This window comes from Natator depressus, chromosome 9, assembly GCF_965152275.1.
Source record: "Natator depressus isolate rNatDep1 chromosome 9, rNatDep2.hap1, whole genome shotgun sequence".
NCBI lineage: Eukaryota > Metazoa > Chordata > Testudines > Cheloniidae > Natator > Natator depressus.
In genome coordinates this window covers 4,697,798-4,703,797 of record NC_134242.1, presented here as the reverse complement: position 1 = coordinate 4,703,797, position 6,000 = coordinate 4,697,798, and positions in this window count along the sequence as shown.

Here is a 6,000-nt window from a genome sequence, read left to right as displayed (position 1 = left end):
CAGTTCCCTCAGCCTCTCCTCATAAGTCATGTGTTCCAGCCCCCTAATCATTTTTGTTGCCCTCCGCTGGACTCTTTCCAATTTTTCCATATCCTTCTTGTAGTTTGGGGCCCAAAACTGGACACAGTACTCCAGATGAGGCCTCACCAATGTCGAACAGAGGGGAACGATCACATCCCTCAATCTGCTGGCAATGCCCCTACTTATACATCCCAAAATGCCATTGGCCTTCTTGGCAAGAAGGGCACACTGTTGACTCTCATCCAGTTTCTCGTCCACTGTAACCCCTAGGTCCTTTTCTGCAGAACTGCTGCCTAGCCACTCGGTCCCTAGTCTGTAGCAGTGTATGGGATTCTTCCTTCCTAAGTGCAGGACTCCGCACCTGTCCTTGTTGAACCTCATCAGGTCAAATGATGCAGGGTTAGTTTATATGTAAAGAGTCATTTAGAATTGTAGGTATCAAAACCTGTGGCTGACAGCAAAATGCCAGGTTAGTGCGGATACAAGTAAAATTGAGGCTGTGAATGAACCATCTGGCTCATGAATAGGTACAGAGAAGCTTTCTCATTTGCTGCTAGGCACCATCTCTGGTACTCAAGGAAAGAGATGGGGATACAAACTGGAGATTGCAGCACATCAAATCAGTGAAGGATCCCACACAGGCCTGGCTCACATTCTGTGAATGTCAGTGATTTATATTAAATGTCAGTCTGGCATACAGACAAGCATGTCTGCCAAAAATGGGAAATGACAAAGCTTTGGTGTATCAGTACTCCTGGGGTCTTCCAGCTACTTTGAAACAAATCGGCAAATGAACATATATCTTTAAATTGGAAAAATGTCCCCTCTTCTGAAGTGACTTGAGATAGTGGAAGGTTCTCAAGCTGTCTCCTTTGCATCCCACTGGCACAGTCAGTCATCTTGCTGTTCCCCGTCTTTTCGGAATAGCATCTTTCATGGTTGCAGCACCCACATCAGCGCCACTGCTGAGCACTCTCAGATTTTGAACATGCTCCCAGGGAATCCCCCTTAAAACCTGAAATCTCAAACCTATTGCAGCAGATTCCAGAGTTTAAAAAAAATATAAAAAAATCCATCACCAAATTGCAATGGATGAATCTCAGAAAACCCCAGAGCTTTGGTTCAGAGGCACCTCCAACTGATCTAATACTCATCGGATCCTCTCTTGGTTGAAAATTAGGCTGTGACTCTCACAGGAACTGGCTTCTTACTGTGATTTTCAGTCCTGCAATGGGTAGCCCACAGGGGAATTAGTTCACCAAGCGAACAACTTCTCTTATGCTTTGGGGAGTTTCACTGGAGAGGGGAATAAGTCCAAGCTCTAGAACTGGATCTGACTTTGCAGATCAAATGTCTCTAAAAGGACTAAATGCAAGCACCCTGACATTCTGGAAAGTCTGGGTTTCAAACACCATGTTCTGGATGGTTGAAATTAGACCTTTGCTTATGTGTCCCATTGTGGAGGCTTGAAGTCTCGGTCTGGGGCTTTGCTTTAGGCTGATCTCAGTCTTCCACTTCTTGGCCAGGCCAAGTCCAAGAAACAGAGAGGCTCATGAAAACAAAATGCTACATACACTTTGTGTTTACATGTGGCACAAAGAGCTGAAGTGACTTGTCTAAGGTCATAGAAGTAGAAGCAAGAACAGAACCTTGGTCTTACAGACTCCTAACCATGTGTGTTAACTAGGTTACATGACTTGTATTAACAATGGTCCTAGTCATAGCTTGATTTCAGTATCATTGCCTATTGAGTGGCTTATGAAATTTTAAAACACTTTATATCCTTTTGGGAATTGAATGCATTATATGGCAATGGCCCTAGCCTAGGCACTATGTACCACTAAAATAAATAACGTTTACAAACTCAGTTCAAGAAGTTTGATTCTGACTGTATGCAAAGCAATTCTCCCTACTCCAGATTCTCTATTTTAAAGTGTCTGGTTTCATGATCAAAGTTTAATGTTTTGGTCATTATAGTGAAATAAGAATATATTCACAATTTCTCACTAAAGTGATAATGCTAGTTAGTGGTATGTCTAAGGCACTAGACGGGAAGTCAAAGATCTAGTTTCTATTTCTGTATCCCTCAGACTTTTTGTGTGTGCAAGTCACTTACACCATCTCTGAAAATGTTGGTCTTAACCTCCCTATACCTCAATTTCCCCATCTATAAAATGGAGATCAGAATATCTAGCTAACTCAGAGTGTGGAGCTCGGCATCTGGATTAATTAATATTTGCAAATTACTTCGAAATTTTTGAGGGAAATAGCTATTGGCATTCAAAGTAGTCTTTCTTCTGTCAACACAATATGGCTAATGGCATACACTTAATAGATAGGGAAGAAGTAGGTGTTGGACATGCAGCAAAGAAAATATTAGATCTTTGGCTTCCATTGCAACATTACACAGAGAACACTCCTTGCTATTTAATCTCGGGCCAAACCATTCATTTTAATTTTAAAATACTTTTCCCAGACACTGTGTGATGGGTATCTAATAAGTTTGTGTTGTATAATGCAAGTTCCATTTTAGATTTGTGTAAAAGATTAAACAGAGAGGAGAAAACAATGAAATTCTTTGTAAATGTTCTTCTCTTTAGTGTTGTTGCAGAATCAGGGCTTTTAACTTAAGGCGAGAAGGGACCATTGTGAAAATCTAGTCTGACCTCCTGTGGTAATTCCAGTGGTTAATTACCTCATTGTTAAAACAAACAAACACACACATTACATCCCATTTCCAGTTTGAATTTGTTTAGCTTCAGTTTCTAGCTCTTGGATCTTATTCTGCCTTTGCCTGTTGGATTCATAGATTCCAAGGCCAGAAGAGACCATTATTATCGGCTACTCTAACCTCATATAAAGCACAGGCCAGTGAACTTCCCTAAAATAATTCCTAGAGCAGGTCTTTTAGAAAAACATCCTGTCATGATTTTAAGAATGCCAGTGATGGAGAATTCACCCTTGGTAAATTGTTCCAATGGTTAATTACTCTCAATGTTAAAAATGGACCCTTTATTTCCAGTCAGAATTTGTCTAGCTTCAGCTTCTCTGCTAGACTGAAGATCCCTTTATTAAATATTTGTTCCCCATGTAGATATTTAGACTGTAATCAAGTCACTCCTTAACCTTATCTTTAAATAAATTAAAGAGCCCTCTACTATCTGAAATAGTCTTCAAACTCCCATGCCCCCAAACCCATCCATTAATCCCTGTCTTTGGACCTGATTCTGCAAGGTGATCTATGTAGCTGAACCCTCTGCTGGCACAGCAGTCTATCCATGTAGATCCCATGCAGGACTAGGGGCTTAGGGTGCAAACTCCTGATCTTTCAGGGCTGTCAAACGGTGACAGATGGAATGATGGAAATTTCAGAAAGTGATGAGTGAGATTTTAAACGTCCCCTGAAAGAGCACAGCAAAATCCTTTGTCGGCAGAGGGAGAGGCTTTTAAAGTGCTTCAAAATACATCAAAGAATCTCTTTCCAAATATGAGAGGCTTGGCAGGTTTGCTCTCCCCAGTCCTCATGCGCTGCATCCCTTCTGCCTTGCTCCTCTCAATTGTAATGCCAATGCAACCTGGAAACAGCTAATGCTTAAAGTCAGACCCTCATCCAAACAAAACCCACTGGTGCTTGAATTACAAGTAACTGTAACAAGCATAACTGAAAGAGATTAGAGGAAAAAATCCCCCATTTTCCCCAGTTTGCATCCTTTGTACAGTTGACAGCTCTTTGTGTAGAGTTTGTTTCACTGTTTCCCCTGTACTGTGTGTTGTGTGGGTTTTTCACACAACAAATTTGGGGAGAAGAGAAAAATAAAGTAATAGATATGGAAAAGTACCAAAAAATTAACAGGGAGCCTTTGGGCAGGTGTAGGACCTGAAACTACTTGAAACTTTAAAAAAAAAAAAAAAAACTGACTACCTTAAAGTTGAATGTGTAAAAAACTGCAGCCCCAAATCCTGCAAAGATTAAGCACAGGCCTGCTTACATGCCTAAAGATGTAAACACATGCATTTAATGTTTGCAAGACCGGGCCCTAAAGCGGAAATCTTAAATAATAATAAAAAAGCCCCTCTACCTCTTCCTATACTATCTCAGCAGCCTTCCCAGTCCATTCCCTGGGATGCAGTGTAAACCTCCGCCCCCACTGTCACCCTTCTCTCTCCCCCCCACACCCCTTGCAGTGCAGGACACCACCCTTTTCTATCTCTGCCCCCTTGGGCACTGCAACCCCCCACCCCCACTGTGTGTCTGTCACTCCCGGGCAGTGCAGCTGCAGTCGCCATCCCAATACCTTACATGGACAAATCTGCCTTCAGGGAAAGTCAGGAATTTGGGCCCTTGACGTCAGCCTGCAGCGCTCTGGGCAAAGCCCGGGGGCAGAGGGGGAGGCACCAGCCCGGCTGCGGGAGCTGGGCATAAGTTTCACTTTTTGTTTTAGGGGCTTCCCTTGACTGTCCCTTTGGTTTCAGACCCTCGGATTCCCCCTCTACAGCCCGGGGCCAGGAGAGAAAGGTAAGGGGGGAGGGATGGTGCAGGGGTGATAGGGGACATGGAAGGGGGGGAAAGGGGCAGGAGCAGAGATGGGGGAGGGGAGTGCACCAAGGGGTAAGAAGGGGGGGCCACTAGAGGCGGTGCTAGCCCCTTGGGAATATTTTTGGCCTCCCAACACATAATAGAGAGAGAACAGGGGGCCCCCTTGAGCTGCTCCGGGCCCTAAGCAATTGCTTAGTCGGCTTGTGTCTAGAGCCAGATCTGGGGGGCGGAAGCATTGTGTGTGTTTGGGGGTGGGGGTGGCAGGAGGGGCACTAGAGCGGATGTGCCGGCTGGGGAGAGATGGAGAAAGGGGGATGGGCAGAGGGGGGCAGGAGGGAAGGGATGGGGGGCAGGATGGGGAGTCTGCTGGGGGAGGGGGAGGATGGGCAGTCTGGGTGTTAGGGTAGAGTGAGACATGGGGAATAGGGCGCAGGAGGGAGCTGGAGAAGGGGGAGCCGGGGCGCGGGGGTGGGAGAAGGGAGTTTAGGGGGGCAGGAGGGAGCTGGAGAAGGGGGAGATGGGGCGGGAGGGAGCTGGGGCGCGGGGTGGGAGAAGGAGGGAGCTGGAGAAGGGGTTGGGGGAGGCAGGAGGGAGCTGGAGAAGGGAGTTTGGGGGCAGGAGGGAGCTGGAGAGGGGGGAGAAGGGGGTTGGGGGGCAGGAGGGAGCAGGAGAAGGGGGTTTGGGGCGCGGGGATGGGAGAAGGGAGTTTGGGGGCGGGAGAAGGGGGTTTGGGGGGGCAGGAGGGAGCAGGAGAAGGGGGTTTGGGGTGCAGGGGTGGGAGAAGGGAGTTTGCGGGGAAGAAGGGAGTTGGGGGCAGGAGGGAGCGGGAGTTTGGGGAGGAGAAGGGGGTTTGGGGTGCGGGGGTGGGAGAAGGGAGGTGCGGGGGCAGGAGGGAGCTGGAGAAGGGGGGTTGGGGGGAGAAGGGAGTTTGGGGGGGCAGGAGGGAGCTGGAGAAGGGAGTTTGGGGGGGCAGGAGGGAGTTTGGGGGGCAGGAGGGAGCTGGAGAGGGGTGGTTGGGGGGAGAAGGGAGTTTGGGGGGGCAGGAGGGAGCTGGAGAGGGGGGTTTGGGGGGAGAAGGGAGGTTGGGGAGCAGGAGGGAGCTGGAGAGGGGGGTTGCGGGGAGAAGGGAGTTTGGGGGGCAGGAGGGAGCTGGAGGGGGGGTTGGGGGGAGAAGGGAGTTTGGGGGCAGGAGGGAGCTGGAGGGGGGGTTGGGGGGAGAAGGGAATTTGGGGGGCAGGAGGGAGCTGGAGGGGGGGTTGCGGGGAGAAGGGGTTTTGGGGGGCAGGAGGGAGCTGGAGCGGGGGGGTTGCGGGGAGAAGGGAGGTTGGGGGGGCAGAAGGGAGCTGGAGAAGGGGTTTTGGGGGGGGCAGGAGGGAGCTGGAGCGGGGGGGTTGCGGGGAGAAGGGAGGTTGGGGGGGGCAGGAGGGAGCTGGAGAAGGGGT